The 23970-nt window shown below is 34.4% G+C and overlaps 1 protein-coding gene and 1 long non-coding RNA gene across 2 annotated transcripts in view; one reads left to right on the top strand and one right to left on the bottom strand.

Moving 5' to 3' along the window:
* LOC136038948 (uncharacterized) overlaps nucleotides 1-23970 on the bottom strand; it is a 470704-nt gene that overhangs the window by 386100 nt on the left and 60634 nt on the right. The gene's annotated exons all lie outside the window — the stretch shown is intronic.
* LOC136038934 (uncharacterized) lies at nucleotides 3431-15372 on the top strand. The gene is made up of 4 exons (XR_010620343.1): nucleotides 3431-3665; nucleotides 7991-8152; nucleotides 10596-10719; nucleotides 15108-15372. It is a non-coding gene; the product is annotated as an uncharacterized LOC136038934 (long non-coding RNA).

The raw sequence follows: 23970 nt of genomic DNA, 5'->3' as shown, positions 1-23970 counted from the left end.
TGGAGTATTGGAACACACCCATCGATGGATTTGCCCAGCTCAAGTCATGGTGGGACGCCAACTGAGATCACTCCTGCCCAACATCACACAAACGTTGCAACCAGGAGCCTTCCAATTTGACATATTCAGACAACAGAGGGAAAAGACCCTAGAGGCACAAAGCAAACACTATAATCAGCATGCAAGGAATATGGAACCACTGAAAACGGGTCAGAAAGTGTAGGTCCAGTTGACTGACCAGGGAATCTGGAACGATTCCAGGGAAGGCAACGGTTTGCAAGACTGGCGACAGCCCTCGTTCACACTATGTGCGTCTTGAAGAAGGAGGAACGTTCCCGCAACAGAATACACATTAAATCAAGACAAGACCCGACGGTGACTGACCTGCATGATGGTGCTAGTTGCCAAGTCGAAATCTCTCAATTCTTCGAGGACCGCACCGGACCAGTCAGCATCTGGCCATCCAAGCACGTTCCCAATCCTTTAGCTGATTCCCAGGAGACTACGGACCCTCCTACAGCGGAGTCTCCGACACCAAAGCAAGGTGTCACAGACGAAGAGGCGGAAGCCATGGATCCGGGTCAGGCAGAGCGGATTAACCACAGAAGAAGCGTGATGGCAATTCGTTCTGGTCGTCATGTGAAACCTTTGGCGAAGTTGAATTTGAGCATATACAAAACCAAAACATTGTTGAATCACACATAGAAAAGAAGGGAGATGAAATAAACTTATTGTACTGAATTAAAAAAAAGAAGAAGATAAATGAATTTATTGTACTGAAAAAAAAGAAAAAAAAGAAGATGAAACGAACTTATTGTACTGATTTAAAAAAAAAAACTACGGCAACTCGTTCTAGTCCTCAGGTGAAAACCCCGGCGAAGTTGAAGTTGAGTATATTCAAGCCATTGTTGAATCACATGAAGAAAAGAGGGAAAATGAAACGAACTTATTGTTTGATTTGTTTAAGAAATTGTTGTTTATTTATATTTTTGTTTAGGTTCTTGGGTTAATATACGTATTAACTGAATAGTACATCGAAGAAGTCATTGCAGATAATATTCGGGTTAGAAAATTAATGAAGAGGCTTTGTACAATCCAAAGAGCATAGTAAACTAAGAAGTTTCTAAAATTTCCTTGATTTATAACTTTGTAGTACCAAAATCCAAACAAAGTTACTTAAAGCGATTTTTGTATAGACGACAAGCACATCCCATCTATTACAATTTTAGTAGTTTTTTTTTTAAGAATACAAATAATCATTTTTTGACGGCATAACGATTTATTTATTTATTTCTTTTTTAACTTCTATTGATTCCTTTTTATTTTATTTCCTTTTTGATTTCTTTCTTTTTTCCTATTTAGTTCTATTTATTTCTATTTCCAAAGTAAAACAGTTCAAAATAGGGATGAAACCTTTTTATTGACAGTGAAAAGATATAAAATTTAATTGGATATTTCGAACACATATTCAGTGTTTAACATCAGCAGTAAAACTCTGATGATGTTTTCATCATCAGCAGATCATGAACAGATATAAAATTATTTAACTGGATATTTCGAACGCATATACAGTGTTCGTCATCAGCAGTAAAACTAAACTCTTTAGTTTTACTGCTGATGATGAACACTGTATATGTGTTCGAAATATCCAGTTAAATTCTATATCTGTTGACTGTCAATAAAAGGGTTACATCCCTATTTTGAACTGTTTTACTTTCGTCATGGAAAGGCAGTGTGGTCTTCGACGTTTTCTATTTCCTTTTCAATTATTTTATTTATTTCAGCCCAATTTAATTTTCTGAATGGAATCATTTCTTTATGGACAACAAGCAGAACCCATGTATTACAAATTTAAAAGTTTTTTGGCTCTAGATAGTAAATAATCATTTTTATCATTATAAACTGAAATCACAGGGGCCCTTGTAATAAATGTAGTCTAGGGATGACTTGCATAAAACCACTGGTCTCAGATTTTCTGATGGGGTTTAACTCGAATAAAAATAGTAAGTTCTAGTCCCATGAGCAAGAATCAGAAATAATTGTAGGGCCGTCACAGCCATGTTACTTTTTAGCCCAAAGACTTGAAAGCAAATATGGCATAGCGCCAAAGTTTAGAAGCAGCTGGATTAGAATTCAAAAAATCAGAAAAAATTCAAAAATTTCAGAAAAGATTTCAGAAAAGAATTCAGGAAAAGATTAACACAGCAAAAATAATCTTTATTATGTGCATAAAAGTCAAATTAAATTTGTAAAAAACTGTAAAAGCCAGAGTGGTGAGCAATATTTTCATTTTGATGTCCTTGGTACTCTAAAAAATTATACCCTTTAGATCTACAGTGTTTTCAGTTTCACTAACTTCAAACTTAATGAAGTTACTCGCATTTAATTCTTAGTGTTTTAGATAGTGTATTAGCTGATGTAACTATTCTTGGTCCGTGTCAGGAATGTTAAAACGCCCTATTAAGAAAGGTAATAAGATTAACTTCACTGAAGACAGCGCTTGAGAAAAAAAATAAGCACATCAGGGTCGCAAGCTCTTTTTTTCTAATCCCTGAAAAAGTGATATAGTACATGAACTTTACCGTACATGCTAAGCTACGTTCACTAGGGGATTTCAATTACAAGGTTGGTAGAAAAGAAGCCTATCAAATTTTGTGTTAGAAGAGAAAGCCGTAACGCTTATAGACTAATGTATTTTTTCAGCTATAAGAATCTAGCTATAAGCAATGTTGTGTTTAGTCAAAAATAGCCCTTAAGTTAACATGTTATTCAAATGATTGTAAGACAGCTAACCTTGTTGATTATTTTATTATAAATGCAAGACTAGTAGGCAAGATAAATTGTTACATTCTACGGAGCATAGGAATGATGTTACTGGTATTATACGAACTATTTAGAACACCCCTTGGACTGACCCTGTCTCAAATAGTATTCTGATCAAAATAGAGTTCAATTCGGCTTTCTAAATTTAGAATGAAAAAAAGGCAAATTTTAAAGATGGCTATGATGATTTTTGTGTATAAAGAATGACAGATTGTGGGAGATTGCCTTTTTCGGCCAACTACCCAGAGCTAAACAAAAAACAAGTCGTCCTCAAAACAATTGGGGTAAATTTCATATGTGCTTTTTTATTTCTTGATTTCGTCACTGTTCATTCAATTTACGGGTACAGGGTTGAAACAAAAGTGACTCGTGGCAAAATGTAAGGGAATATAAAATTTTGGCTATATACATGCACGATAGGGGGCTTAAGGCTAGAATATAGTGTAACTGCAGTCAAAATGTCTTAACAACAATAAGTTTCCATGAAGTAAGAATTGTTTTCATAGCATTTTCCCCTGTCAACAGTGTCAATCCTTGGATTATACCCAAACGCATGCTTGTATGGCCAGAAAATATAAACCTACTTAGTTTAAAATCGTGACAATTCATATGTAGTTAGTTAACATAGTAACAGCATCACAAATATTGAAGACAGATTCTTTTGTATAAAATAGATTGATGTGAAGACTAAACTATGAAATAAAAGAATGCATCTGTGAAAAACCAGGTTAAACGAGTTTGAATGGAAGAGCTTTTTTTCTTTTTGTTCAGACTTATAATGAACTAGTCTGATTCGAGTTCTTGTGAAGCAAACATTAGGTGGAGAGCATCCCCATTATTTAGTAAGTTGCATTTATATCGATTTCTGCATTGAATTTTATAACAAGGGAGAAATAATGTACGAAAAAATTGCAGCGCCTTCTCCATTAAAAATTTTGGGTACTTCTATGTCATAGCGCCTATGATCAGTTCTTCATTAAGTAGGACCTGTATCTCTGACTAATTCTAAGGAAATTTCACAAAATATAATTAAAATATATAGAAACAAATTTGGACTATATATTTGCACATTAGGGAGGGGGGATGGGGGGGTAAAGTATAGGGGATGTGCACGCAAAGTTTTTTAGATACAATTATTCTGCATATTATGAAGTAAGAATTGTTTTCTAAATTCACAGAGCACAAATGTTTTAGCCCGCCCTGTGCAAGTATATAGCCCATATTATATATTTCCCATCTATTCTGTCACTTGTCTTTGTTTTTCTACGCTAAGCTGAAAGAAACGAACAAAGAAACCGGTTTTACAGTGCGTCAATGGATGAAGAATTGGTAAATACGAATAAAGGGAACTTACAACTGGATGCCGTTTCTTATGCTCTTTCTGAACATAATCGCTTTTCTTGCAAACTCAATTTTAAGCTCTTTTAGGACCCTTGAAAATAACAATATCATTCTATATTTTTTCTTGTAAAAATGGGTTATAACAATTGTTTCCAGCTTACTATTAATTGTAAAATTATGCGTTGTGAATCGTAACATGGATTTGTCAAGATTAAGTTGAATAATGAACAAAAAAATAAAAACAAACCTTCCATGTTTACTTCTTATCAACAGGTCGCTTATCAACAGTCGTTTCACCAATATGTCAAAAATGTCAAAGACGACAGACAAAAAATGGCGGATAGAAAAATGAATTTTTTTTTGAATTTTGTATTGTACTTATCATGATAAATCAATCCTCGTGGATTATTTAACTTTAAAAATGGATTTATTTTCAAAAAGTAAGTTTGGAACCAACGTTTTAAGCCTTCTCTACACCCAAAAACCAGAAATTTTTGGGTCAATTTTAAGGGCCCAATAAGGGCTTTAATTTGAATTTGGGAGAGAAGCGATTATTATATTTTTAAAGAACATAAACGAGGCGTGAAGTGGTATGTTCATTTAATTGGTAAGTCATTTATCCAGTAATTATTTTTCGCTGGGGAAGGACAGGTTTTTCTTTTTCACGGGTGTACAAAAAACAGTTTAAAATGCACTTAGAAGGGGGTGCTTTGAAATACATCATTTTTTTCCTCAAAATTACCCTTTAGTTAGAATAAGTAAAGACTTGGCAATAAATAATTGAAACAGGACAAGTAACATGAACTTATCCTGTAATATGAACATCGAAATATTTACCAAAGAACTGAACATAGGCATTTAATTCGTAAGTCATTTATCCTGTAATTTTTTTCCGCTGGGGAAGGGCAGGGTTTTTTTCAGGGTGTCTTGAAATACACCCTTCGTTACCACAAACTGGTTGATTATTGCATGATCCTGCTCAAAGAAAGCACTATGGCACTTTCGCTTGTAATAGATGTGAAGGTTTGTTCAAGGTATTGATAGAATAGAAGAGAATCGGTTTTATTTGCACAATCTCTCGTAACTAGATATAACAGGGTTTTTCAGGGTATTGACCAGATATAACAGGTTTTTATGGCACTTGGTATTAACCTCGGAAAAAAGGCAAGCCTATTAATTCGGAAAAAAAAGGAAAAATGAAGTGTTTTTAACTTACGAACGGTTGATCAGATCTTAATGAAATTTTATGTTTGGAAGGATACCGTGTCTCAGAGCTTTTATTTTAAATCTCGACCGGATCTGGTGATATTGGGGGGGGGGGGAATTGGGAGGGGGAAATCTAAAATCTTGGAAAACACCTAGAGTGGAGGGATTGGGATTAAACTTGGTGGGAAAAATAAGCACAAGTCCTAGATACATAATTGACATAACCGGAACAGATCCGCTCTCTTTGAGGTAGTAGGGGGGGGGATTCTGCAAAATTATAAAAAATGACGTGTTTTTAACTTACGAAGGAGTGATCAGATCTTCATGAAACTTCCTATTTAGAAGGACCTTGTAACTCAGATCTCTAATTTTAAATCTCAACCGGATGCAGCGTCATTGGAGGGACTGGGACCGGAAATCTTAGAAAATACTTAAAGCGGAGAGATCAGAATGAAACTGGACGCGAAGAATAAAAACAAGTCTAAGATACGTGACTGACATTGCCGGACCGGATCCGTTCTCTCTGGTAAAGTTGGGGGGAGGGGGTAATTCGGAAAAATGAGGTATTTTTAATTCACGAACGGGTGATCAGATCTTAATGAAACTTCATATTTAGAAGGATCTTGTGCTTTAAAGCTCTTTTTTATAAAATTCCAACCAGATCCTGTGATATTGGGGAGAGTTGGAGGGGGAAACCAGAATTCTTGGAAAACGTGAAAATTAGGGTGTTTTTATCTTACGAATAGGTTATCGGATCTTAATAAAACTTGATATATAGAAGGATCTTATGTCTTAGATGCTCCATTTTCGACTCGAATTGGATCCGGGGACATAGGGGGCTGGAGGAAGGAAACAGAAATCTTGGAATACGCTTAGAGTGGAAAGATCGGGATGAAACTTGACGGGAAGAATAAGCACAAGTTCTAGATACGTGATTGACATAATTGGAACGGATCTGATCTCTTTGGAGGAGCTGGGAGGTATCAATTTGAAAAAATAGAAAAATTGAGGTATTTTTAACTTAAGAACGGGTGACCGGATCTTAATGAAATATGATATTTAGAAGGAATTCATGTTTCAGAGCTCAAATTTCAAATCCCGACCGGATCTGTTGAAATTGGGGGGAGTTGGAGGGGGAAATCAGAAATCTTGGAAAACGCTTAGAGTGGAGGAATCGGGATGAAGCTTGGTAGATACAATAAGTAAATGTCGTAGATACACGATTGACGTAACCATACTGGATTTGCTCTCTTTCTGGGAGTTGGGGGAGGGGTTCAGTGCTTTGGCGAGTTTGGTGCTTCTGGACATGCTAGGACGATGAAAATTGGTAGGCGTGTCATGGAGCTGCACAAATTTAATTGATAAAGTCGTTTTCCCAGATTTGACCATCTGGGGGCTGAAGGGGGAGGAAAAATTAGAAAAAATGAGGTATTTATAACTTATGAGTGGGGGATCGGATCTTAATGAATTTTGATATTTAGAAGGACATCGTGACTCAGAGCTCTTATTTTAAATCCCGACCGGCATTAAGCCTCTGATTTTCCTTTTAAATCAATTTGATTGATTCTTATAATTTTGTTAGAGATCATACCAGATGAGCTCTTGGCTCTTAGCTCTTCTGGCCTCGTCACAAGTGCCATATGAGCTCTTAGCTCTTGTTTTCAAGGTATTGACAAAATATAACAAGTTTTTTCAAGTATTGACTAGATATAAGTTTTTTTTCTAGGTATTGACTACATATAATTGGTTTTTTCAAGGTATTAATTAAATATAACAGTTTTTTTATAATATTGACTATTTCTAAGATTCTTATATTTATTGTTTCTTCTTTTTCATTTAAATCACTCTACACCAGCTTTGCTTTTCAATGTTTTTGCTTATCAACCTATCCATGAAAGGTTGTCTAACAGTTCGTGGTAACGAACTGTAGTAAGTAGCGACCCGGCTCAATAGTAACCAAAACTCTAAAAAACAGAATTATGATACCATTAGCTACATCAAAAGAATTGCATTTTATTGCTGATTTAAATATATAAGTTATTCAGCGTAGTCAACAAACCTTATAAATATGCCTTATGGGACGATTTACTCCCCACAGTCCCCGTGGGAGGGGCCACAAGTTACAAACTTTGACCAGTGCTTACATATAGTAATGGTTATTTGGAAGTGTACAGAAGTTTTCTGAGGGATTTTTAGGTAGGAAGGGGGGGGAAGAGGGAAATATTTTGGGAGAACTTTCCTTTTAGTAATTTCTAATGGGGGAAAAAAAGTTTCATGAAGGGAGCGCAGGATTTTCTAGCATTATTAAAAAAAAACAATGAAAAAATAAATACGAAAAAGTTCTGTTATAAAATAACAGAAATTATTACGCAAAGGATGGGCTCACCTCCTCCTAATACTTCGCTCTTTACGCTAAAGCATTTTTAGTAATTTCAACTATTTATTCTACGGCTTTTGTGATTCAGGGGTCATTCTTAAAAAATTGGGAAAACATTTAAGCTTTAGTGTAAAGAGCGAGGTACTGACGAGGGGTTGAGTCCCTTCATATATGTAATACAAACATGAGAATACAGAAGTTTACGCTTAAAAAAATTTTATGCTTAAGGACTTTTTTTTATAGATTGTTTTGAATTCAATGCATCGATATCAGCCTCGTGTACAACTGGTCAAGCTGAAGCTCGGTCGGACGCATCCCCCAAAAGCATTTGAAGGCGAAGACTATCGAACCTACCTTTTTCCCGAGACAACTTTTACCGATGTCACTGCCTATCAGAACCAGCTTGTAAGTTTTTATCGTACAACTACAACAAACAACATACCGCAACACCAAGTTCTCTGAAACCAACACTACTGCATATACTTCTCCGTCCAATCTGTTCAAATTTTCACTCTTTTTTCCGCTCCTATGACGTTTTAACTTTCTTTGAATCATTTCTCAGGACTTTTATCTACTTGGACTAGCTGCTTTTCATTGGGTCTCAGACGTATGACCAAAAGGATTTTTTTTTTAATTCTGCCATCCTTCATTTTTAAAAGTCGGCTTAGCTATCCCTTTTCTTTCATTTTAGCCCAAGAAAGCGGGTTCAAGCTCCGTTTTCGTACCCTAGTGCTTATTTTGCTATATTACTTATAGAAAAGGCAGCTATTTGTCTTGCTTTAAAAAATACTGCCTTTTCGAAAAGACTACCAAACTTACCTTTGTCCTGAAGCACCTGATGCAGCTGTTATTGTCACTCAGAGCTAGCTTGTTAGTTTTTACCATATACAATTTATATGGTAAAAGTTATGTATAAAACGGTAAATGTATGGTAAAATTTAGCATATGGTAAATAGTTTTTACCATATGCAATGTATAATTATATATGCAAATAATGTAGCGTGTCTTTCTTAAAAAAACTTGCTTACCGTAGGCGTAACACTAAAATAGGACTTTTTGGTGATACAATACAGTTTGTCAAATTCAGTTTTTGCCCATTTAGTGTGCGCAAACAATTCCATATAGGTAGGCTGACATTCCTAGCTGACTGCCTTGCTACCCTTTTATAGGCTAAGTTACCATCTCAAGTCTTCCCTACTCGTAAGAGAATTGTTAGATACCTACTCTGCTTCGTATTGGCTTAAAGGTTTGGTAAAAACGTAGCAAAGCAATTAAAATAATTAAGTAAGCCAAAGGGGGTTATTTTCAGCTGTTGGAAAAAATGGAAAAGACAAAGGGGATGTTTTGGCTAAGACGATTCCCTTAAAGATAGAACCCATTTATTACTATTTTTACTATCACTATTTATTACTATAGGAGCTATTTATATATAACTTTTCCCCCTCCTTTTCAAGAGCTGAGCCTCCTTTTCAATGCCTTGGTGGAGGGTCTTTACTAAAATAACTGGTTTTTCTTCTCCTTTGTACTTACTGAAAATCGCCCCTGTTTTCTTTTTAATTTGGTTTTTGTTTTCTTCGCTTTTGTCGAAAGTCTTTTATAGCTAGTGTGATCTCAGGAAGCTTTTGCTGGAAGGCGTAGGGATGATTTGAGAGTTATCATCGTCTCTAAAGGTTTTTTAATCCTGAATGGTGTGCTGATTTTTAGCTGATATACGGAAAAAGCTTTACTTTATATAAAAAAAACAGTCGCTCTCCAATGATACATCTATATTTATAAGAATTGTTATTCCACGATTTTTTTTCGGGATGAGGGGTATTTACAAAAAACTTAAAACACATCTAAAATTTATTTTATACACATTTTTGTTAGTTTTTACGATTCTTTTTTTTTTGGGGGGGGGGTCAAAGTCCCTCCACCCCCTGGATGCGACCTAGAGCCATGACAAGGACAGTACTCGGTCTAGAGTGCAAGTCAGGTATAGATTTTTATGTTTTGAGTTCGATGCGTAATTTCTAGTTGCAACACATGGGTAGCGTCCGAACTTCATTTCTAACTTATGATACGACTTGGCAGAGAGCTTTGCTTTTATTTAAGGGCAGCCAATCGTTCGTTAGGTTTTTAACCGTTTAATTGCCATTTTGCAATTCACGTATTCGAAAATAACTTTCTGAATTTTTTTTTTCAAATATCAGAAGCCAATTACACAAGTATATTACTAGTATGTGACTCATCTAATGTTATTAACACGATCCATCCTGATGTTCATTATTGAATTAAAAATAGCTTTGGGTTTCAATTTAATTTCTTTCATCATCAAATACCAACAAAAAAAATGGCATAAAACAAGTAGGTTCATACAAGCGATATTTACCTTTTTATTCCACTATTTTATTTATTATATCATTACTGTTTATTTGTTTATGCATAAAATACGAGAAACCAATTTCATCAGGTATATTATATGAACTCTCTAATGTAATTAACATAACTCATCCTGATGTTCATAACTGTATTTAAATATAGTTTTGATTTGGATTTTAAATCCTATCATCATCATAAAAAAAAAATCATGGCGAGATACAGTTTGATATATGAGCTATTTACCTTACTTTTGTGTCACATTCGTGACTTATAATATACATCATTCTGTTATGTTTCTTGCCCATAAATTAGGACGGGCAATATATTTGGCATATTGTCATAGGACGGTCAATGTCAATGAATAAAATAATTCATACATTGAAGCACTGCTAAGAAGGTGCTTTGCCTGCTAAGGATTCATTTGCTCATATAATTAAAGAAGAAAAATAAAAGGTTTCTACTAATAATAGGTTTTTTCTGTTTGTAGTTTTTACCATGGTTCATGACGACATATATGAAAATAAACATGAAGAAACTTCACAAGAAGAAAATCGAATTATATGTGACGTCAATCTCGCTTGTCCATCACCAATTTTAGAAAATGAAGGTATGTAAGATAAGATCAGATTTATTCTTCATGAAATATGCATACAGTATTATTATTCATATATTGCCCGTCCAATATTTATGCCCGTCCTAATTTACTATATGTAAATATTAAAAAATTGTAAATAAATAAATATGTAAATAAATAATTGGCTTATATTAGGCATAGTGTCATAAATTATTATTGTTTATTAAAATTATTGATTATTGTTATTGTATAGTCAATAAATTATTGATTATTAAATTATTATTGTTTCTCACTAGTAATCATGGATACAGATGTTTAACAATGGGTACCGGCGGGGGGTGGAGGATTTTGGATAATGTCAAATTTGTATGGATGGCGTTGTATCTTTTTCAGCCAGTCTAAAAAGTCAAAATGAGCGTTATTAGGCCCCAGTTTTTTAAGATTGAGAAGTCTTTTAAATAAAAATGGGGGAAGGGGTAGCTAGCCTCCTAAGTTGGTAAACTTAATTCGCGTGGTTGTAATCAGAATTTTTTTAAGGAGGGGTGAAGAAAAAAAACATGTTTTCAGGGGTCATTCTTAAAGAATTGGGACAAAACTTAAGATTTAGTGTAAAGAGCGAGGTATTGACGAGGGGACAAACCCCCTCAAATACATAATAAAAATATAAGAATATAAAAGTTTTTTACGTAAGTTAATTCTTAAGTTACGTATATTTTTTACTAACAAAAACGTTCGTTAAAAATTAAAAGTTCGAATTGCCTTTTTAAGTAGTCGAAAAATCGGGGGGCAACTAGGCCTCCTTCACCACCTCTTATTTCTCAAAATCGTCTGATCAAAACTAAGAGAAAGCCATTTAGCCAAAAAAAAAGAATTAATATGCAAATTTAATTTTAATAATTTATGTGCAGAGAGACAAAATCAAACATGCATTAATTCAAAAACGTTCAGAAATTAAATAAAAAAAACTAGTTTTTTTTTTAACTGAAAGTAAGGGGCGACATTTAAACTTAAAACGAACAGAAATTACTCCGTATGTGAAATGGGTTGTTCCCTCCGGAATTCCTCGCTTTTTACGCTAAAGTTTGACTCTTTGCCACAATTCTACTATTTAAAACAATTAAAAACTTTAGTGTAAAGAGCGAGGGATTGCCGAGAGGACAACTCATTTCATATACGGAGTAATTTCTGTTCGTTTTAAGTTTAAATGTTGCTCCTTACTTTCAGTTAAAAAAAAACTAGTTGTTTTTATTTAATTTCATAAATGAATGAATGTTCCCAAAATTACTCTAGTAATCTTTATCTGCAGATTAAATAAAAAAACAAGTTTTTTTTAACTAAAGTAAGGAGCGACATTAAAACTTAAAACGAACAGAAATTACTGTATATGAAAAGGGCTTTTCCTCCTCAACGCCCCGCTCTTTACGCTTAAGTTTGACTCTTTCTCTTAACTCTACCTTGTTAAATAGTAAAAAACTATGAGGGGGTTCACCCCCTCGTCAATACCTCGCTCTTTACACTAAAGCTTAAATTTTGTCCCAATTTCTTAAGAATGGCCACTGAATAACAAAGGCCGTAGAATAAATAGTTGAAGTTATTTAAAATATTTTAGCTTAAAGAACGTGGTATTACGAGGAGGTAAACCCCTCATATGCGTAATAATTTCTGTTCGTTTTAAGTTTTAATGATGCTCCTTACTTTCAGTAGAAAAAACTTTTCATATTTATTTTTTCATTGTTTTTTTAAAATAATAGAAAATCCTTTATTGAAGTTATTTTCCTCCATGAAAAATTCCTTCACGGAAAGATCCACCCACGTAACCCCCCCCCCCCCCCATCAAATTCTCTCCCCCCCCAAACCAAAAAAAAATACCCTGAAACGTCTTTACACTTCCCAATAGCCATTACTACATGTAAACACAGGTCAAAGTTTGTAACTTTCAGCCCCTCCCACGGGGACTGTGGGGGAGTAAGTCGTCCCCAAAGACATAGTTATTAGGATTTTCGACTATGCTGAATAGAATGGCTATCTCAGAATGTTGATATGTTGACTTTGGGGAAAACATGAGCGTGGGAATCATAAATATTCTGTTATATTCTAAAATATAAAAAAGCAAAGTGTACTACCAAAGGGTACTCAACATATTCTAAGAAATTTTCAGGCATCCCTTCGATTGGCTAATATATCCCAAAAAAGACCCAGATATTTTTTTTCTGATGGCCTTGAAATTTATATCCTAAATTTGTTGGCCAAAGGGATCCCAGAGTAAAAACAATTATAATAGTTATTCATTTAACTGAAAATTGGGTCCACAAAGCATAGCAGCCAAAAAGTACTAGTAGGGAAAATCCAAAAAAGTGGAGCTGCTACGCATGACGTCCCAGCTCCGCGTATGACGAGTAAGGTACGGATGTATGACGATCAGGGACGTAAGACGTATTATTAAGAATTATACTGACTGGTGACGAGTAAATATACAAGCTATTCAAGGATTAACCAAACTTCCATTCTTATAATTAATTTTCATGTATATATAGTGTTACTGGTTTCACAACCAAGAACTAACTTTTTCATACCAATTCCAAAAAAAGCAGCAGTAGAAAAACTAAAATAATAATAAAAGTACAAATATTTTGGCTTCACAACTTGAAACCATTAACAATGGGAGAAAAATCACTATGCAAAAAGACAAAACAAAATCCAAAGAAAGCTCACTTTTAAATGTGACTTTACTCATTGATTCGCCTGTTTTATAATTTCTAATTGTTTTTGCTTTGTTTGTTATTATGTAGGTTTCGTCTAAGTATGAGATCAATTTCATTGTTTTTTTCTCTTTTAGCAATTGTTAGTTAAGTTAGGATTAGTGTGCTCCCTTTGTTTCCTCATGTTTTATCCAAGCTAGGCTCTTTAACCCCTCGATAAAGGCTTCCAGATTGGAAGACGAAACATTCGGACTTATATCGTTATTTTTGTGCATCGAGTAGTCTTTCATTTTTTACTATGTTAAAAATTTTATACTGATTATTTAAACATACGTAATCAATCTAGCATCTTTAGCTACATGAATTGTTTCATCAAACTTTTATGAATTTTAGGCTCCATATTCACTCTATACTTATATTAGAAACGCAAAAAAACGATACATTTACCAAAAAATGATCTTACTTAACCTAAAATTTACTGATTTTATGACGGGTAAAATACTATTTAAAGCTTTTAAAATTACTTTTATTATTTTCGATATGTTACTTATTTTCTCCTCCTAATCATGTTTTATTGCGTTTTCAGTAAAGAGCTTTTTTTAGACTTAAATTTCTATTTTGTTTCCTCTCTTTTTAACCCCTCAATAAAGATTCCAGATCTGAGGCCAAATACATTTGGACTTTTGTTATTTTCTGGTTTGTTATTTTTCGCATCACTTTTATTGTCTTCGATTTTATTTCTTCCTATTTCAATTTTATATCTTTGGCTACATTAATTGTTTCATCCAATTTTTATCTATTTCAGGTTTCATATTCACTCTTTACTTTAATCAAAAACGCAAAAAAAAATACTAAATCTTTACCAAAAATATCTTACTTAGCTAAAATGTTATACTAAAATTTACTGATTTTATGATAGTTAAAAGACTATAAAGACCCTTAATATGAAATAATATGAATATGAATAATTTTATTCATATTAATATGAATCATTTTCAATAAATTACTTATTTTCTCCTCCCAATTTTGTTGCGTTTTCAGTAAGCACTTGTTTTTTAGATTTCTACAAGTATTGTGAATTATATTAGGTATTTTTGAGTTATTGTGAATAGGTATTGTGATATCTACTGTGATATATTTAACTTATTGCCATGTTTCTTCACACTTCCTGTGAGTTGCTTTTGATTGTAATTTTAAGATTCGACGTATAAATATTCCTTCTTCTGGACTCTGGACTAATAATGTAAACCAACGAGATGAGTAAGCTTCTATTGTCCTAGGACTATATCCAGGCATAAGTGGGAGAAGAGGCTAGGATGAAGTTAAACTGAAATCAACTCTCAAAATCAAACAAATAGAACTTTCAAACAAATAGAAGTAAAAAAAAAATTAATTTACGTTTCAGTTCAGAAGAGAGGATAAATTACAGCCTTATTCAAGAAATAGAAAATAATAACTGTAAGTGAAACAAGTTTTAGCAACAATTTTCCCCTAAATTGAAAAGGTCGCAAAAAGAGGTATTTTGCCCCGAAGTTGTTTATACCTCTCAGTGCCCAAAAAGCCCACTACCACACCGCCGTCAAAGGTTTTTTATTTGTCCGCCTCATCTCGCTCGGGCCTTTGGACCCTTTAACTGTAACCTGACTTCACATCAATCTGTTCAGATCAGTAATTCATTAGCTAGAGTTTTTCAGGTTTCAAGGTTTTTATTTCCTTTTTGTTTCAGGTAATTAGAGCCGCACCCCACTCATGATCTATTAATTGCTTGTATCACGTGATTAGAGTTATAGATGTCGCTACTTAAACACAATCACTGGATATAGCAATATAGATTGCTTGGAACTTAAATCAGGAACCTTTTCATAGATGGATAGAAACAGATTTGAAATGCTACAAATTAAAATCAACCTTAGTGTTTGCTTCACAAGAACAAGAATCAGTTCCGTCTACTTTTTGTAGACATTTTTGAAAATAAATCTGTTGTAAGTTTGTTTGAGTCTTCTCTAAAAGTAGAGCCATTCATTAGCAAGACTACAAATCACACAGTTTAATTTTATATCCAAAATACAGTACAATCCACCCTCCCCTCTCCCAGGAACATTTACGAACTAAAATTATTTGGGTCTTAGACTTGCAGTTTCTCATATTAGAAGTAGTACAGTCTCACAGTTCTGAAAGTATATATCACGCCTTGGGCAAGAAAGTGAATTCTAACCAAAATAGTTATGTTTAAAAAAATACCCGGGGCGTCAAGCTATCTTGGAAGCCAATCAAATCCTGACTGCGAGAAGTATACAAGGGCTTACTGCCCTACTCTGTTCAAAGTTTCACCCTTTCTCCCTCTTTGATCATTTATAATTGCAACTTCCGGCCCACTCGTAGCGGCCGATTACTTCAATTAGCACTATAATGAAAAATGAAAAGCAAGCTTTTCAGCCCCCCCCCCAGCTGAAACTTAGGGATTTCGTAAATCTCGTCAAAACCTACATAATTAAAGCATCCCTGGATATAGATCAGATGTCTTTAGTATACCTTTGCCTTTACGGTGCTATATGGCTCATTTTCACTGATCTTGGGACATTGAATCCAACGTTGGATCCGATCCAACGTTGAATTTTTCTAATTGCTTAAAAAATAGTCGAGAATATTGCAGAAAAAAAGCCCCAAATATTTTTATTACCAACTATTGAAAAATAACTAAAAAACTACGTTAAAGTACCCCCCCCCACAAAAAAAAATGATTAAGGAGCACCGTACACACTTTACGAAAGAATTAATAGAACTGTGTTAAGTTACCATCTAGTGTGTCTCTTTAACTCAAAGATAACGCTTGTACAAAAAAAAAGAGAAAAAAACACAGTTATCATTAATATTTTTATATTAAAATTTTTTATATACAATTAACTTCGTTCAAATATTACAAGTATGTATATCACAACACAGAAATTTAAAAGAATCACATTCGCGAGTGAACATAAAAGTCGAATTAAAAATGAACACAAATAAAAGATGTGCATATAGTCAAACAGTATAGCCTAGCATATAGCATATAGCCTTAGCATATAGCCTAGAGCAATATCCAGAGAAAGTGTTGAAATAGATCTGCATATTCTAGCAAATGATTTTGTCTATGGAAAAGTTTTTTTTCGAAGCTGGATTAATATCAGAAATTATATCAGATTTAATCTGGATTATATCAGAGATTAAAGGTTGAATATTGAGGGCTCTAAAATTTTACATTTTCTCTCAAAGCTACTTTTTAAAACAGTAAAAAACTATAGCGTAAAGAGCGGGGCGTTGAGGATGGAACAGACTCTTTCATATACGGAGTAATTTCTGTCCGTTTTAAGTTTTAATATTGCTCCTTACTTTCAGGTAAAAAAACTTTCTTTATTTTTTATTTACCCTACTTTTTTTAGTTACTAGTTACCCTCCAATTTTTTGATTATTTAAAAATGCAACTAGAACTTTTATTTTTTTTACTAGCGTTTTTATTAGTAAAAATGTTCTTAACTTACGAATTAACTTACATAACGAAATTCTATATTCGTGTGTTTTTATTACATGTATGAGAGAATTTACCCCTTCGTTAGTACCTCGCTCTTTACACTAAAGCTTAAATTTTGTTCCAATTCCTTAAGAATGACCTTCGAATCACAAAGGCCGAAGAATAAATAGTTGAAATTGATAAAATTACTTTGGCGTAAAGATCCAGGTATTAGGAGGAGGTGAACCCCTCATATGCGTAATAGTTTCTGTTCGTTTTAAGTTTTAATGCTGCTCCTTACTTTCAGTTGAAAAAAAATTCACATTTATTTTCATTGTTCTTTAAAAAATGCCAAAAAATCTTGCACCCCCTTCATGGAAATTTTCTTCCAAATTCCTCCGTGGAAATATCCCCCCGCATAACCCACTCCCCTCAAACCCTCCCCCAACCAAAAAAAACTCCTGAAAGCGTCTGTACACTTCCTAATAATCGTTACTATATGTAAACACTGGTCAAAGTTTGTACCTTGCAACCCCTTGTAAAGACAAAGTTATTAGGTTTTTCGACTATGCTTAATAAAATGGCTATCTCAGAATTTTGATCCCGTGGCTTAGGGGAAAAATGAGCGTGGGAGGGGGCAAAAAATGCAAAATTCTACTTTTTTATGGCACTCGGTATTAACCAAGTGGCATATAGCAATTGCAAATTCTGTTGGTCTGTCTGTCGGTCCCGAATTTGCCACTTTAGGTACTTCCAGGTAAGTTATAACGATGAAATTTGGCAGGCGTATCAGAGACCAGACCAGATTAAATTAGAAATAGTCTTTTTCCCGATTTGACCATCTGGGGGGAGTGGGGGGCCCGTTAAATAAAATGAAGTATTTTTAACTTGCGAACAGTTGATCAGATCTTAATGAAATTCGATGTTCGGAAGGATATCGTGGCTCAGAGCTGTTATTTTAAATCCCGACCGGATCTGGTGAAATTGGGAGGGGGTTGGGAGGGGGAAACCTTAGATCTTGGAAAAAACTTAGAGTGGAGGGATCGGGATGAAACTTGGTGGGAAAAATAAGCACAAGTCCTAGATACATGATTGACATAACCAGAGTGGATCCGCTCTCTTTGGAGTAGTTGGAGGGGGGGGGGGGTAATTCTGAAAATTAGAAAAAATGAGGCATTTTTAACTTACGAACGAGTGATCGGATCTCAATGAAATCTGATATTTAGAAGGGTATCATGTCTCAAAGCTCTTATTTTAAATCCCGACCGGATATGGTGACATTGGGGGGGGGGGAGTTTGGGGTGGGGGAACCTAAAATCCTGGAAAACGCTTAGATTGAAGGGATCGGGATGAAACTTGGTGGGAAAAATAAGCAGAAATTTTAGATACATGATTTACATAATTGGAACGGATCCGCTCCATTGGGGGGGGGGGGGTTAATTCTGAAAAATTAGAAAAAATGCCGTATTTTTAACTTACGAAGGAGTGATTGGATCTTCACGAAACTTCAAATTTTGAAGGATCTCGTAACTCAGATCTCTTATTTTAAATCTCAACCGGATCCAGCATAATTGGGGGGGGGAGGACCGGAAATCTTAGAAAATACTTAAAGCGGAGAGATCAGGGTGAAACTGGATGGGAAGAATAAAAACTTGTCTAAGATAAGTGACTGGCATAGACGACCAGATCTTCTCTCTTTGGTGGAGATGGGGGGGGGAGGGTAATTTGGAAAAATGAGGAATTTGTAACTTCCGAAAGGGTGACCAGATCTTAATGAAATTTGATATTTCGAAGGATATTGTGCTTTAAAGCTCTAATCCTAAATTCCGACCAGATCCTGTGATATTGGGGGGAGTTGGAGGGGGAAACCGGAATTCTTGGAAAACATGGAAATTCATGGTATTTTTATCTTACGAATGGGTGATCAGATCCTTATGAAATTTGATATTTAGAGGGAATTCATGCCTCAGAGCTCTTATTTCAAATCCCGACTATAGCTTTTGACATTGGGGAGATTTGGAAGGGAAAATCTTGGAAAACACTTGGAGTGGAGGAATCAGGATGAAGCTTGGTGGATAGAATAGACAAATATCCTTGATATATGATTGACGTAACTGTACCAGATTCACTTCCTTTGGGGGAGTTAGGGGGAGGGGTTCAGTGATTCGGCAAATTTGGTGCTTCTCGACGCGCTAGGACGATGAAAATTGGTAGGCGTGTCAGGGAGCTGCACAAATTGACTTGATAAAGTCAATATTATTTTAATCCTGACCGGCATTAAGCCTCTGATTTTCCTTTTAAATCAATCTATTGATTCTTAGAATTTTGTTAGAGCTCATACCATATGAACTCCTGGCTCTTGGCTCTTCTTGCCTCGTCACAAGTGCCATATGAGCTCTTAGCTCCTGCTGTTGCTAGGAGCCTGAAACTTCTACTGTAGGGTTTTCTGATACGCTGAATTTGATGGTGTGATTTTTGCTAAGATTCTATGACTCTTAAGGGGTATATCCTCCTATTTTCTTAAATAAGGCTAATTTTCTCAGGCTCGTAACTATTGATGGGTAAATCTAAGCTTAATAAAACGTATATATTTAGAACCAGCATTAAAATGCCATTCTTTTGACGTAAGTGTTGTCATAAAAATTCCGTTTTTTAGAGTTTCGGTTACTGTTGAGCTGGGTCACTCTTTACTACAGCTCGTTACCACGATCTGTTTAAATACCAAAATTACCGAAACGTAGCTATGGTTCTACTTTACGTTAACTAACGTGCAGTTAATTTACTTTCTTTTCATTCTTTCTTATGCAAATTAATTAGTTCGCTTGAGTTTGGACCTTAAAAAAACGTATTCTATGACATTGGACGCTAGGGCTAGTTGTAATTTTGTCTCTCTTTGTGAAATAAAAAAAAAATTGATGAATTTTTCAATGAACCATCTCAGTTAAATTTTACAATTTCAATTCAACCAATCAAAGCATTCGATCCAATTTATTGAATTTATTATGAGCTGATATCTCTGCAAGACCAAGCGACGATCAGAACAAACAACTACTGAAAAAATCATTTTAAACAAATGAAGGATAGTTACTACAACTACTACTAAAACCTCACCGCAGCACCAAGCCACCTGACGCCCACACAGCTAAGCACGATCCTCCTCCATCCCAATCTATTCAATGCTTCCCTCTTTACACCCACCCAGGAAGTTCACATCTTCCTTAAATTTTTGCTTATGGCACCCTCCCACCACAACCGCGGACGATCTGCTTTCCCGTTAGTTACACTACAGAAAAACATAATTTACTTGAACAACTTTTCAGTCATATTTTTCACTTTTTTATACCCTACGTCTATTCTCATACTTCCAAATCATTCTGTATGGATTCTTGAAATTCTAGGTTAATTAATTTATATTGCTTTTTTATACAGAAAGAAAAGCGAACACAAAACCATGCAAGCTTGACATATGCTTTTTATCATGAAATCATATTTTTAGGGTTTTTGGCTTTACCTTTTTTTAGTCAATGCTTACCTGGTTTTAACACTTTAGCTCTATTCTGATTGTTCCAAAATTCTTGCGCACAGATTTTCACGTTTTTAACTTATTTACCCATGTGGAACAAATACACACATATAAAAAAGACAATTGGTTTTATATACAGGTTTTATATACAGGATCTGCATCTCTTACTAATATTAATGAAATTTCACAAAAATAGGACGGAAATATATAGAAGCAAATTGGATAACGAAGAAGCAAATTGGATAACGAACAAAAAAAAACCTGCCATTTTTTCTTCTTATTTTGTTACATCGCTTATCAACTGCCGTTTCACCAATGTGTCAAAAATGTCAAAGACGACAGACAAAAAATGGCGGATAGAAAAATGATTTTTTTTTTTTATTTTGTATTGAACTTAATTATGATAAATCAATGCTCGTGGATTATTTAACTTTTAAAAATAGATTTATTTTCAAAAAATAAGTTTAGAACCAACGTTTAAAGCATTTTCTATACCCAAAAACTAGAAATTTTGGGTCGTTTTTAAGGGCCCAAAAAGGGCTTAAATTTGAGTTTGCGAGAGAAGCAATTATTATATTCTTAAAGAATATAAAAGAAGCGTGAAGTGGTATGTTCATTGAATTCGTAAGTCATTTATCCTGTAAATTTTTTTTCGTTGGGGAAGGGCAGGGATATTTTCACGGGTGTACAAAAAACAGTTTAAAATGCACTTTAAAAGGGGTGTCTTGAAATACGCCCTTTTTTTCTCAAAAGAACCCTTTATTTAGAACAAATAAAGACTTGACAACAAATAAATAAAACAGGACAAGTAACATGAACTTATCCTGTAATATGGAAATCGAAATATTTACCAAAGAACTGAACATAGGCGCTATAACATAAAAGTACCAATTTATTTGCAAATATATTTGTTACAGCTGGTAAAGCACTTGCTATTACAAACCGTCTGTATTTGGCAAATTTACTATTTATTTCAGCATTGCACTTGCAAAATTTTAGCACCAGGAGCAAAGAATTAGGGGAATATGGTGCAACCCCTGCATGGAGGCTTATTTAGTTTGATTTAACTTATTGCGGTTTAGTTTGGTCTGCTACGTAACTTGCGCCAAAGAGGCCACAACCCTGGATCATAATTTTTTCACCGTCCCACCTTCTACCACTTTTCCCACAAACAGACTTTAGGGTGTTTATCATAAAAGTACCCATTTTACTATTAAAGTTATTGAAAACATTTATTACCAATCCTGGATCAGCTACAAGCGGTAATTTTTATCCACCAGCCAGTTTCTTTTCTTTTAGAAACACATTTTAAACTTTTAGTTACTAAGGAATTTTTTTTAGCCATTTAAGGGCTTACAATAAAATTACCCCCAGAACCGATTATTGAAGAACATAGAAAAGGTATCAAGTGATGTTTGCTGGTTTTGTACAGAACCAGAACTAATGAGCTTCTAGGTAAAAATAAAAAGGTGACGAATAAGGCAATTGATCCTTAAAGTCCTAACCGGTGATACTGATCTCTATTACAAGGCCCCTCGGCCCTTAAGTTCAATGGGGGATGAGGCCTGCAATTCTGTGTTTTCCCACATCCCTCACGCTTATCTTCCCCAGATTTCTCCAGGTGCTCATTTAGAGCTGGAATAAGCTACTAACTTGCTTTTGAATGGCTTTAGCCTGTGAAACCAGCAAATGCTATTGTAGGTCTAGGTATAGATATAAAAGAGCATCACCCAGGGTACAAAAACTTGACTATACTGAAGATACTACAGATGTTTTCACGAAATTTTTTGACAATAAATCAATCGCTCAATTCGCTGGCAAAGAAGAAAAAAACAAATTTGTCGTCAAAATTTCATATGAAAATAACAAAAATATCACGGAAAGGGATTTTAATTCGAGTAATGTCCACTAAATTCCCGTCGGTATGATTGATAACTAAAATTTGAATGACCTAAATTACTAAATTAGATACAATTTAGTCGTCATAAATTGTAAATTTTAAGGAAAAATTTACTACAATCGTAAAAGATAAGCCTGCCACTTTACCCTCACCCAAATCTATCAATGATTGATTTTACAAAACCAAAAAGGGCAAGCAGTATTTATATGTGAAGCCTTAAGGCAAGCAAGTCTTTCTCATCGTAAACATTATAAACAGTTAGAAGATATCATTAGAAGGGTTCTAATATTCTATGGAGTTTGTTAGGGCAACATGTTTTGCTTTGTATCTGGGGATCAAGTTAAAAATTTTAGGAACCTTTTGAAGAGAGAGGGTAAGAGAATTTTGTCTATGGACGTCCTATCATCCTCCATAAAAAGTCGTGCTTAAAAATTTTGCTTTTGATAAACAAAAGAAAAACACCAAACAATCATGAATTTTTCGTTTTTCCATAAGAACAGAGAAAAGAGACGTATCCCCCTTACATACACTGAGAGATTCAGGGGGTGAGATAACCCCCCCCCCCAAAAAAAAAAAATCTGGTGCCGTCTTTCCCTTTTTTCACTCTTGTTTTTCGTATAAATTTGTCAATTCGATCAATTACCGGCACCTTTGTCAGATTGCCCCCTCCTCCAAGATTTTCCTCATTGGTGCCCTTGTCACATTGAGTCTCTCCCTAGATTTTGCTTTAGATCCGCCCCTGCCTTCAGAGTGGACTCTAATTCTACAACGAAGGGAAATGGGGCTGAAAGATTCTGTCGTTCACAATTGACCGTCCTTTGAAGTATTAAATAAAAAAACACGTTTTTTCAACTGAAAGTAAGGAGCAAAATTAAAACCTAAAACGAACAGAAATTTATATATATATATATATGACGGGGTTTGCCCCTCGTAAATATCTCGCTGTTTACGCTATACTTCGAAATTTGTTCCAATTATTTAAGAATGACCTTTGAAATCACAATGGGTTTAATTAGAGTAAATAGCTCTTTTGAAAGTACCAAAAACTTCCTGAAACCTCTACAGTAGTGTTTTCTGATACGCTGAATCTGATGGTGTGATTTCTATTAGGATTCTAACACTTTTAGGGGGGTGTTTCCCTCTTTTTGAAAATAAGGAAGATTCTTAGGCTCTTAACTTTTGATGGGTAAGACTAAACTTGATGAAACTTAATATATTTAAAATCAGCATTAAAATCTAATTCTTTTGATGCATCTACTGGTATCAATTGCATTTTTTATTGTTTTGGTTACTATTGAGCCAAGTCACTCCTTAAAGTTCGTTACCACGAACTGTTTGATAAAAAGGATCTTGTCTCAATGAACCAACAGGAAGAATTATATAGTGGCTAAGAACATTTCAATTTATTAAGCTTAATGGTACCACAAAAAAGCTAATAGCAAACGTAAATCTAGACAGTTTGACTAAAAATGAAAAAAAAACTAAAAAGAAACTAAAAAATCCTGCAAATAATATAATCTTAACAAAAACCACACCTCATCTTAACAAAAAGTATAATCTTAACAAAAAGTACAGAAATACACAATTTTATATTTTTATGGCATGATCTTATTTTATTTATATTTTATTGATTTTTGTTGTTGTTTTTTTACTAGGTGTTAGTTGCATCAAACCACCCT

This window comes from Artemia franciscana, chromosome 18, assembly GCF_032884065.1.
Source record: "Artemia franciscana chromosome 18, ASM3288406v1, whole genome shotgun sequence".
Lineage (NCBI taxonomy): Eukaryota > Metazoa > Arthropoda > Branchiopoda > Anostraca > Artemiidae > Artemia > Artemia franciscana.
This window is presented reverse-complemented; position numbering and strand designations above follow the sequence as displayed.